The following is a 12,612-nucleotide window of genomic DNA, read 5'->3' on the forward strand; positions in this document are numbered from 1 at the left end:
TCTTTTGTAGAAATCATTTCACTGTAAAAGCCCCCTTTAAAAGCTTAATTATGAAATTTTGTCATAATATATTTCTGCTAACTGAGACTTTATCAAGGTAAAACCAGAATAAGTTAAAAAAGGGTGATTAGAATAATCCAGAACAGAAATATTAACCCATCATTTTCTGTCTGACCTGCGATCCACTTGAAGATTTGGACACAAACCGTCAACTTGAAGAATTATTCACTAAAAACTCCAAGTAGAAATGAAAAGTATGAAATAAATCATATTTGGATATTTGGTTACATCTCTAATAAACCTCTTGGAACACATTCAAATGTTCCCGTTTCAAACTAGAACAGTTCCAGCAGTTTCTGGTTATTAGGACTTAAATAAAGAAACAACTCAACTCATTTAGGCAGAAAATTATATCTTTACGGTGACAATTGTCCTTAAAAATGCTCCAACCTTGTCCAAAGAGTACGTACAGGAAAAACAGCTTGATTTACCGAGTCTACTCATTATAGCTAAGAAATGGAAAGTACATCTTACTGTGTTCAGAAAGACTCTTAATATCATTTTGAATAAACGTTTAAATAAACAGTGAGTGTGGAAATTTGTGTTTTAAAGTGAGCTTCTGCATATTTACCAGGAGAGACCAACATGGCCTGTGAACATGAAACGATCTGTGGCGCATTTGTGTGTTTATATGGAATCTGTTTTTAGAGGACTTGTTGCTATGTTGCTGCGCACGATTCCGACTCCAGTTGTGGGCTGTCAAATGAATGTTTTAAGCCATCTGTAACGATCTCTTTTTAGAGTATTGAATATTTCAAACTTCACATTGAAACGTTGCTTTTTGTTGGACAACCTTGCCAAAGGAGGCTCAACATAAAAGGCAGCGTTTAGATTTCTGATGATTTCAATATGTCACAATATTTGCATGTCCTCTCCCTACTCCCACGGCCAGAAATAGCAGATAAAACACTGCACAAAGAAAAAGTCCTGCATTTAAAGTGGGATTCTCTTAACTGCGGGATGTTCCTTTCGGAATTTGGGGCAGCGGCGACATTCATTTACAACACCTGTAACGTTTCAGCGACTCGTCGCATCTCTGGAGACGAGATGGGAGGCAGAGGAGGAGAAGGAGGAGGTGCCGAATATAGCAAGAACAAATTTGTTGCTCCACAAGGACGCTGACATTCGGTGCCATAAGTTTAGATAAGTGCTCTCTAGCACAGACAGAATGACTTGAAATGAGGTTTTGCAGCATCCAGCCAGACAGACAGCCAGCCAGACAGACAGCCAGCCAGCCAACCAGCCAGAGAGAGAGAGAGAGACAGACAGACAGACAGACAGACAGCCAGCCAGCCACCAGCCAGCCAGCCAGACAGCCAGCCAGCCAGCCAGCCAGACAGACAGACAGACAGCCAGCCAGCCAGCCAGAGAGAGAGAGAGAAAGACAGACAGACAGACAGACAGCCAGAGAGAGACAGACAGACAGACAGCCAGAGAGAGACAGACAGACAGACAGACAGACAGACAGCCAGCCAGCCAGCCAGCCAGCCAGCCAGACAGACAGACAGACAGACAGACAGACAGACAGCCAGACAGCCAGCCAGCCAGACAGCCAGACAGACAGACAGACAGACAGACAGACAGACAGACAGACAGACAGACAGACAGCTCTCTGACCACAGTGGCATTAATTAGATATGACTGAAGAAAGCAATTAACTCTCGCGCCATTTGTTCTGCTTGTTTACTTTCATGCCTTTATTTCACTTAATAAATTCATTGGCACATTTGGGAGTAGCAGGCTGCTACTTTAATCATCATTTTAAACCTTTTCTGCTGCTAATTTCTGTAAATGGACGCATGTATTGTTTGGTCCCTTCATTGGAACGGTTCAGTACCCACTAGCGCCCCCCTATGGCCACTAGCTTCGAGGACAAAACTGGAACATCTTGACCAGGGGTGCCCGAACCTTTGCATTCTATTGTATATGATGAAATGTGTGCACTGTTTCTTTTAAATCAGAATAACATCTGAAGCTGAAGGACGCTAAGTGACACGGTTTGAAAAGGAATCATCATTCTTGTCTGATAAGCTTCAAAACTGAATAGCGCGTTAAGATACCAATGCTGTTTGAGAATAAATCATAAATAAAGTGCTTCATCTTTATTCCCCTTTTCAATGGGAGAGTTTGTCTATGTCTGGTCACCCTTGTGAGTACTTTCAAAGCTAAAAGCTGAAAACCTTTGATAGTCATCCGTCTCCGTCCTATGGAAGTGCGCGTGTTGTTCATTCCAGACGTATTGGCTGTGATACTCCACGAGTTCTAATGAACTCATATTCCTGAATATTTTAGAGGGATGCGTTTCTCTAAGAGATCCTGATTTTTCCCCAGTAACACTGGAGTGTGAGATCCTCACACCCTGGAGAATGATGATTCTATGCTATTATTGTCCAAGTGCAGCATCTACCTGATGCTGCCGACAGATGTAGGAAGCACTTTGCTCCTTAATGGACCCGTGTCTCATTCAATGCGATGTAACGGCCACTCCTTCGCACTATTAGAATTCATCATGTACCAACACACATGCTCACAGGCCCCGCACACACACCTGATCATAGATACCTGAGGTGTGCGGCCGTTGTAATGCACAGCCCGTCGTTTGTATCCATGGCTGAGGCATCAAAGGTCCTGGTAGCTGTGCAATTACCTTCTGAGCAAGATGGGACACGACATAAATATTATTATCAACATGTTTGTGAAAAAGAAATGCATCTGCCTCTGAATTGGCTCGGAAGCTGTGATTTTCCTGTAATTTTCCCCAGTTCAGAAAAGTCACGCTTAGATTTGTGTACTTATCTCAAATAGAGCACATTTAGAACCCCCCCCTTCCATCGCTGTTCATTTTAAAGAACTGAAAGTTTTCAAGTCATATTTGCACTTAATTACAACTGCTGTAATTTCATTTTATTCCGCTGAATTGTTTTAGATGAATGAAACCGTACTGGACCAGGTTTGATGGGCAGATGGAAATGGAATTCTATCCTCCCATTAATGAAAGATGGGTCTGACATTTCTGGAGCACCTGATTAAACCAACTCTGTGTGAAACACATTAATTCCTCCAAAGCTTGTAGAAACGATGCTTCACCTTGTTAAAAAAACAAACAAACAGACTGACTGCTATTGTGCCATGATTTTAAACTATTAAGGGATGAACTGCTGACCCGTCCAGGGAGATTCCTGCCTCCCACTTACTGCTGACAGACTCGAGTACTCAATATTCTAGTACTGTAAAATAACAGATTTTTTTTTTGCTTTATTAATTTTCTCCCGGCACAATATTCATAAACATAATGGTGATGGAGCAGTGGCACTTTCTTTCTTCTTCAGAGTTTAATGGGTTTTTTTGGGGGTGGGGGGCATTTTCAGATCTTCAAGGATGACTCTGCACAGAGCTCCGTGGGTTTGAGAAAAACACAATTTTCAGCAGCAATATTGTTCTTGAACACTCTGGTCTTTTCTAAATAAATCCTCGTCCGAGCTTTTTCTCCTTATCATTCTGGGATTTGTCCCAAACCCAAATATAAAAAAAGCAAACACAAACTGGCTCTTAAATGTCTTGCGGGGGGGGGGGTCATAGCTGAATGAAGATGTGGAGTACAAAAAACAAGGAGTAGGAAATAAAGATTAAATGGAAACTAGAGAAAGCAACGTTGTCTTCCGTCCATGCAGATGTTGCTTTGCCTCCCAACACTTAGTTAAATAATAAAACAAGACTAAATAGTAGCAGATTGGCTGGTAAAGGTATGTAGAAATGTGCACAAGGACAATAAAAACACCACAGTGAAGGTATTTGAAATACATTTATTTTTATGGTAATATTGGTCAACCTAGTGGACCAGCTTTGAAGCCTTGCTGGCCAGCTAGAAGCCAGTGGGGGAATCTCATGGACCCTTACCGAGGGCCATCCAGTGAGCGTGAGCAGGGGTCACATTGCTGGCAGTAAGTCAAACTCCTTGGAGTGTTGGACTCCGCTAGGGCTTCCCTTTATCATCGATTCCGGTCGTTATTTCAATGGACAAAAATCCGAGGAGCAGCCAGGGCTCAGATTCAGGGGCTAGAGGAGGTATTCTCTACGGGAAATGTCGGCCTCATGGATCCGAGTGTGAAGCTGTTGGGATGAAGATCGGCGTCTAAATCTGAGACCAACTAGAAAAGGGGGTATTGCCCACTCCAGGTGGGTGATGAGTAACTGTGGAGGAGTCCAAGTTTTTCAAGATCTTCTTCAGGAGTGAGGGAAGAAGGGTGGGGAAGGTTGATAGACAGATGGGGTAGTACCTGCAGGTGTGTGGACACCGAGTGAGATTACCAGTCAACCGCGCTCCAACTCTCACTCCAACTGGTGAGCTTTGGGTAATAACTGAAAGGAAACGATTAAAATTACTAGTACCTGACATGGAAGTCCCTCAAGGGAGCTCAAAGTAGAGCCGCTACTCTTGTGGGTTGAGAAGAGCCAATTGAGGTGGTTTTGACCATGATGTCTCCCTGGGGAGGTGTTTCATACATGTCCTGCTGCGGTTAAACCCCAGGGCAGACTCGAGACACACTGGAGAGATTGTATCTCTTGGCTGGCGAGGGAAGACCCCGGCATTTCCCAGAGGAGCAGGGTGGAAGCGGCTGGGGAGAGAATAGTCTGGGCTTCTTTGCTGTAGCTGCTACCCCAGTGACCCCGGACCCAGATAAGAAGCTGACACTCAGATTCTGAGACGGTGCATTTAAGGGCAATAAATAATCTTAAAGACAAAGTTGCCACACATCAACCCCATGGACTGTGGCAAATTATACAACACTGGAACCAGTTCTTTTCCAGTCAGGATATACGTCATATTTGTTCTCCATATAGTCACAATACCCCACACACACCCACACCCACACACATACGTATATACTATCCCTTTCCGTGAAAAAGAGGAGTTTAGCAATACATGTACATACAGCAGAAACCCGAAACCCAACTCCTCCTGGGGATTGTTGCAGGACCGCTCCTTTACATGGAATTTTGCACGAATGTCCGCTTGCTCAGGCTTGTGGGAATTTACTGGCAGTTTTGTCTTGTGAAAGCAGACCCTGTGTTCTCTGGTAACAATATGGCTCATAATGGCGAATTTGCATGGAATCACTGGAGGGTTCTGACACCTACAATCTGGGGAAATCTCAGCAAAATATGTCTGGTAATGATGAATTTAAATGCAAATGGCAACTTGACAGGGGAAAGAAATTACATCCGTGACTTGGCCAAATTGACCCAAATTGAAGGAAAAACTCTAAACCTCAGAATATTGGTACACCAGTTTATGAAAATATAAGATAAGTCAAGCAAGCTAATAGTTCTCATGGAATGAAGGGAAATAAAAAATACCCGGAGTAAACCCACCGGAAGCTTTCCCAACTCGAGAGTGGGAATCAAACCCTCCCATCGCCGTGGCGCCCACCGTTTCTGCTGACTGCATTAAATGCAGAGGCCAACTTTGCTTGTGCACCTAATACATATGTGACCACCAAGGTCACCGTGTCCGCGTACATGAAGACGTTGCATCATGGGACTTAAACAGTCCACTGGCGACTGACTGTGCGACACTGTTAACCTTCTTTGTTTTTTCCTGAACACCTGAACACTTCATTTATTCAGAACAGCAAACAGGGAATATTGTCTCTTTTTCACAGTAAGCCACAGAGGGTGAAAACACTCTTCCTCCCCTCGTTCTCCTCCCGGCACTCACTTCGTGTTATCCTCCGAGCAGGGATGCGGGGAGACTTGGAGATCAGTGGAGGAGTCGGGAGCAGAATACAGATCAGCAGCGGCGAGAAGACATGGCCGGGCTATTTAGCATACCTAATTGACCTCCAGCTCCAAACCCCAGCCCTGTGACTACCCCCCCCCCCCCCCACACACACACACACATCCAGCAGACGCACCCCCTGCCCTGACGCCGATCCTGCATGATATTAGTTTCTGATACGCCGTATACCGCCATCTTTAGTGATGACTGGCGTTAATTGTGATTCGGGACAGTTCGCGTCTTTTGTGCACCAAAAAGAATCCTCCCCGAGTCCCCCCCGACACACACACACACACACACACACTGCTGCTGTCAACCACACAATCAGGCTGAGCGAGCCCCGACTCTAGAGGCTGCAAAACTAATTTTACCTTAAAAGCTTTAAAGGTGCAGCTCGTTGAAAACGATCCCGCGTGGGAGGAAAATCCCATCAGAGGTCCAGCTGATGTTAATCTCTAACCCGAAGTTCTGTGTTTAACATTAATCGACAGTGAAAGTGAAAAGAGTTGATTGGATGCTTAATGAGGAGATTGAAGTCTGGGCGTCTGTATGGTACGTGCACTGTCTCACATATCCCTGCCACCACAGCGGGATACCTCAGCAGACCTCCAAACTATTCAGTAATTAAGCACCCACCTCCTGCTAATGGGATGATGCTACAATATTCTTTTTGGAACGGTAAGAAGAGGAGTTGTGGAGCTGTTATCTCAGTAACAGCACAGACATAAAGACCTCACACTGAAGCGGCTCTATCTATCTATCTATCTATCTATCTATCTATCTATCTATCTATCTATCTATCTATCTATCTATCTATCTATCTATCTATCTATCTATCTATCTATCTATCTATCCATCCATCCATCCATCCATCCATCCATCCATCCATCCATCCATCCATCCATCCATCCAGGTCTCGTGAAGATGGACACTTTATCCATCAAGAATTCATCACATTGTCCCAATCATTTCTGGGGAACTCGTCAAATATGGTATTTATGTTTGGGAAAACTGCTGTCCTATAAGTACAACCCATCCAAATCCATCCGATTTGAGTTGGGATTCAGTGTCGCTTGGTGTCAGAACTGAAACAAATAGGGTCCCGCCCACATTTCAGGAGGACGCCACAATTAAGAAGACAGTCAGTTTAAAGAATGCAATAAATACAGTTGAAGTTGACAGTAAAGGCGTGTGTGTGTGGACAAGGACGGCCTGACTCCACGCTTTTCCCTGGTTCAATATGAGGTCTTTCAATCCTACAGTCATGGCGGTGTGATGGACAGCTCAGACACAGTCGGATGGCTTCCTCTGTGTGCCATCACTTCAGCGAATATGTACGTAGCTTCAGGAGTGACACCTAGCTGAATCATCCTCTATCACTACCAAGTGCTCCATATCCATTACATTATGTTCTAATTTAAACCTCTCAGGGATTAAAGTTGTAATACAGCTCTCTGCCGTTTGCATTTCAATTACACCACTAACGTCTTCGCTGTACGTTTCGCCTCGCCTTCATTCCTTGACATCACAGGAGACGGATCCTGGTAACGTATAAAAAGATCTATCGGAAATTAAATCCGGAAAAGGTGCCACAACAGCAATGCGACTGAATTAGACCGACTTTAGAGCAACTTTCTCTCTCTCTCTCTCACCTTGGGTCTCCTTGTCTCTTGGTTGACACCACTTTCAGAAGCCACGGTGATGTTGGATGGGGAGAGAGCTCCCCTCAGGCATTAACGCTTTACTTTGATGCACAGATTTACTGAGACGGCCACACCGGCATCCTCCAGCATGGAAGGAAACAAACTCCAGTCGTTTCTACTTCGTCGGCACGAATCGCTCTGATTTTTTGCTTGTACAACATCGGCTTGCTGTTCCTCAGCTCTGGGCTGAAGTGTTGGGCTTTTGGTGATCAGGAAAAACAACAGAGGCTGCAGACTAGTCCTGAAGTGAAGCTGCAAGAAGAACCCAGAATCGTGACTTAACCCGGTCGTCATTTTCCAATTCAGTGTTGAACATCTTTAAGGTAAAGATGATTAACTGAGGGGGATTATTTACGCAATTGCTCCTCCAGTTATGAGCATAAAGGGACGCACAGGATAAATCCTCACTTCGGGGTGGCGCGTACATGCGAGGGGAGGAACATGTCTACCCAACCAGTCGTTTAACAGAGACAAACGAGTCACGCTGACAATTCCAAAGGACAATGTTCCGCAAGTCTTAAAACACGATATGATTTATGAATGAAATAAAATCGATGGGTTTCACTTTGCGGCGCCGTATAGAAGAGGCTCACTTAGAGGAGATCACAGGGAGGCGCTTAATAACAGTAATAAACCGCTGCCAGACACGTGCGAGACTAATGGGCGGAGCCTTAACCTTTGACTAAATGTTGTGTTTATTGAATCTTGAAAATGTAGCGAACATTGAAAACTCACCTGTAGCAATTGCTCTCCATCGGAGTCACATGTTTTCTCCTGCTGCCACATGTTTCAGGTATAAATAGGATCTATACATTCCTTCATACGTTCCTTCCTGTTTACTTTGAACCCCACCGGATTTTGTCATCAGAAGTCCTCCTTTTATTGTGAGAGACACGTTAGACACGTGAAGAGAAGGTTCACATCAGAACCACCGGCTCTGGTTCTTTAAACATCACAGACCGGTGTCTTGCTCTTGGCGCATCAGCCATGTTGGATCAGGCTTCTGTTCGACATCACACACGTGTGCTGCTCCACCTGGAAGCTGTACAGCGTCTGTGATTCTGTGAGCCAACAAAGGCCTTTACACACCCTCTCTGTGGCTAACGCAGAGCTGGAGCGTCTGATACTGAGCCTCCACCTACATACGCCCAGTTCAGGTTGGTGGAACCATTTGTTGGTTGTTGGAGCTGTTTGTTGTTTCATTGATCAATATAATTCATCTGATCACATCGCCGTGCGCGCAGTGTAGGTGTGCCGGTAGGTAGAAGATAATCAATCCCTCATGTTGTATTTTTTATCAACTACCCTCTCCCACGGCGTTAGATGGGGTATGAATAGTTTTCTTACCTTTATCACAAATTTAAAGTTCAGGTTCTGCTGGAAACAAACAACTGAGGCTTCATATTGGAAGTTTAAATACGTTTGACTCTTCACTCAATTCAATCACATTTACGCAGGCAAGAGATGAGAGCGAGAGGCTAAAGTTACTGCAGCTTATTGGTTTTTATGGCTAGTTTACTTCTAAATTTGTCCCCACCTCCCCCCTACACTTGACAACATGTCAAAGCCCAGCGATGCACATGTTGGCTGCAGTTAGAGAACAGATCAGTCAGCTGCAGTTCAAGTGTTGACGCATAAAGAAAAGGATGATAAGATGTGAGGGCTGGCATCATGTCTGGTGATTAGCCTGGCCTCAGTTAGCGCTGTGTTGTCAGAGGCTTTCTGCCCAAGCCAAAGGCATCATCACAGGCTGGGTGGGGGCGGGGTGGGGGGACGCAACCACTGACAGATGAAAATCTGCCGAGTGACACAGACACAACAGCAAAACCAACAGAGGCCAGCAGACCACCTATCAATCACTGCTGTGCCATGGAGAGGGATCGGCTGAAGTGTCAAATAAATAAATAGAAAATAAATAGAAACTGACAGCTCTGTGTTTGTGTTTGGGTGTGTGTGTGTGTGTTCCCTGTCTTTCTCAGGGTTGTACACTGATTGATTATTGACAGAATAAAAATGAGAAGAGTGGGTGGGCAGAAGATTGCAATTTTAATACACATTAATAAATATGTAACCCTGTCGGAGGGATTAAGCCAAATTGGTGTGCAAAGATGCAGCGCATAACTATATTTATGGTTAGAAAACATGGCACTTGCAGTTTCCTCTCAAATCCCAAGAATTGAAGTCTGTGCTGACGGCACAAACACCTCCAGGCTGCCCGTATGTGTGCTGCCCACAGAATATAAACGAGAGTCGGGGGCCTATGTGGGCCTGGTGAGGTGAGAAGATGACAATGACCAGTGCTTGTACATCACCTTGAGGCCACTGGTGGTCTGTATTTAATAAGGACACACTCATGCAGGTATGCTGAACAAGACCTGAGGGAAAAACCACCTTACCTGCTTCTGAACCGCGGCCTGGTTCACCTTTAGCATATATTCACTCAGACGTAAACATGCTTTTGGAATGCTAATTGTTGTGGGGGTGTCTGTCATGAAGAGAAAGGGGAGCTTTAAAAGAATGGGCTCGCTTTCGAAAAAATGTTCTCCAGTTAATTTTTGGAGAAGACCATTTTCTGATAGTGCCGTCATGCAGTCCAACACCCCAAAGTGTCAGCTCCCGCGAGGGCTCTGCTCCTCTGCTAATGGAGAACAAACCTCACTGCCAGAGGTGTGTCAGGACGCCCATTATCTTCTTAGAAGCAATCACTGACATTGTACAGAAAGCCCTCCAAAAACACTCTTTGAATTTGATAAGAAATAAATCTTTCATGTTCTGAAACTACTCCGACCTGGCTCAGACCTCTGGAATCTGACTTTGAGAACACCTTCTGACTCAGAAAGATACGACCGGAGTGATGAGTATACCCAGAACACAGGGACGTAGCGCATATGCTACGTAGCTACACGATTGGTATAAAACCAGCACGACTGGAACTTTTCAACAAGTAAAAACAATAAAGAGAATGCCGTAAAAACATCCAACTCCTTTGGCAACTTCACTTTGGTGATGAAAGGAAAGCCAGATGAAAGGATAAAGGGGAGTTCAAGAGGAAATATGCATAGCCTTTTCTTGGATAAATTGCCAGCTCTCAGATATATAATTCATATACGTATATGATAAAAAGCTGCCTCCCTCACAATGGCGCCGGGCTGAGGGACGGAAAAATGACACATTCCTTGTGTCAACTAACGTCTCTGCCCATTTGCCGGCTGATTTACTTCTGGCTGTGCCTGTTTTTTCTTCTCCCTGCATGTTGATTCCAGCGGCTCCTGCCTCTCCGGTTGCTCCTCGCTTGCTCTGTCACCCGTGCATGTCTTCTTAGATGTTGCATATAAGATGGGCCCTGGTGGATCCACAGGGGTTATGGTCTGAGGAACTGGCAGGCACTGGTTCTGTTGTCATGTGTGAGCTTGTGGGGCCTCGTGCCTGGTTTCTACCTGTTAATTAAGCACAGTATGCTTTAAAGGGGCTTTGGGTTAAACTAGGTGCTGTGGTTGTGCTCTATGGGCTTTGATGATGCAATTTGTGTTTAGAATGATAACGTGATTGGAATTGTGGTCTGGTTTGTGTCATTTTGCGGTTCTATCTGCGAAAGGTGCCACATAAATAGTTTTCTTGCTTAGTCCCTGGTCCTGGATAACTGGTTTTCTGTGAGGTTTTGGCTTCATCTGGTATTCTCTCTCTTTCTGGCTGTGGTCTCTTCCCTGATGCCTTTTTAAAACTCTCTCTCTCTCTTTCTCTCTCTGTCTCTCTCTCTCAGCGCTGGATATGTGACCTGGTCAGGGGTTTCTCACTATTAGTGACATGTTCTTGTCAGGTTAAACACCCCATCCATGTAAACTCCGATAATTAAAATAATGACTAAATTATGTGCTTCCTAATTTTAAATGCAACCGAATGCCTCAAATGATCAGATTTATTTATTGTTATTATTATTGATTCTCGGTCTTTTCTAAATGGTATTTTACCAGTTTTAGTTGTACTTTTTACTTTCCGCTTCTACATCCATTCGTCTTCCTGACGGGGGTTAACGGGGGTGCCTGTGCAGCAGCCTCATGGTCTGTTTTACATAGAAATGAAGCCAGAATTAACATGGTCACGGCTTTTGTAGGTCAGACATTTGAAGTTGGAACCTGTATATTTTCTGCGCTCTTTATTACCCACGTGATGGTTCTTTGGAATTCTTATTTGGAAATTCAGTTGCAGAAAAGGAAAAACAAACACTCTTTTTTTTCTGGCAGGTGATCAGGTGGACAGCGAGAAATGGAAATATGCACAAATATTGCAGGAAGCACCTCCAGGCATTCACAGCATTTAGAAACCTTGGACTAAAAACATGGACACTTTCCTTCCAAAGCCAATACCATCAGTCTTCTTTAACAAAGTGTATTACACAGATTGAACAATCCATCATCGCTTCCCTGCTCTGTCCTCATAGAGTAAATGAAATACTTTTCTTTGTTCTGAATGGACACTTTTTTTGGGGGGGGAGACACATTTTGGTGAGCTGTTCAATGAGATCTGCTGGTGCTGGTCATCTTTTTGACTCGGCCTTACCGCAGCTTCGTTTATTATTCAGGAACAGAAGAACAGAGGGAGATTAGAGCCATCCCTTTAGATACATGCATGAGAGGAATACACTGCTATTTTCATTGTAGGACTGGTTTGGTTTGTTTCACGGTTGTGATTTCACCTTTAAATTCTTGTAATTCATTTTGTCAAAATCCACCCGCGCTCACACGGAACCACATAGAGATTCTGAGGTTGGGCTTAATCAGGAGTGTTCCTTTGACGTATTTTGCCTTTTGAGAGCTTGAATTTTGCCATGGAGGACCTCCCCAGAAATGTGGAGCCACCATCCACTGTCAGACACCACTAAAGCTGTAACTGGGCCATCAGATCTTGCCACCAATCATTGGGCCACTTTTATCAACTCATGAAAGAGTTGAACAGAAACACGCACTCCTCGTCATAATCTGACAACCGTGCACAAATGAGCAGAGAGCTTTTGCTGTGCCAAAACTGATGTGTAGCACGATTCCACAGGAGAGGGAACATGGCTGTGGTATA

At 44.4% G+C, this 12,612-nt stretch overlaps 1 protein-coding gene across 1 annotated transcript in view; it reads left to right on the plus strand.

The window, feature by feature from the left end:
• Window positions 1-12,612, plus strand: part of ntm (neurotrimin) — a 221,928-nt gene that overhangs the window by 53,820 nt on the left and 155,496 nt on the right. The window lies entirely within an intron of this gene.

Source organism: Takifugu flavidus, chromosome 14 (genome assembly GCF_003711565.1).
Source record: "Takifugu flavidus isolate HTHZ2018 chromosome 14, ASM371156v2, whole genome shotgun sequence".
Classification (NCBI taxonomy): domain Eukaryota; kingdom Metazoa; phylum Chordata; class Actinopteri; order Tetraodontiformes; family Tetraodontidae; genus Takifugu; species Takifugu flavidus.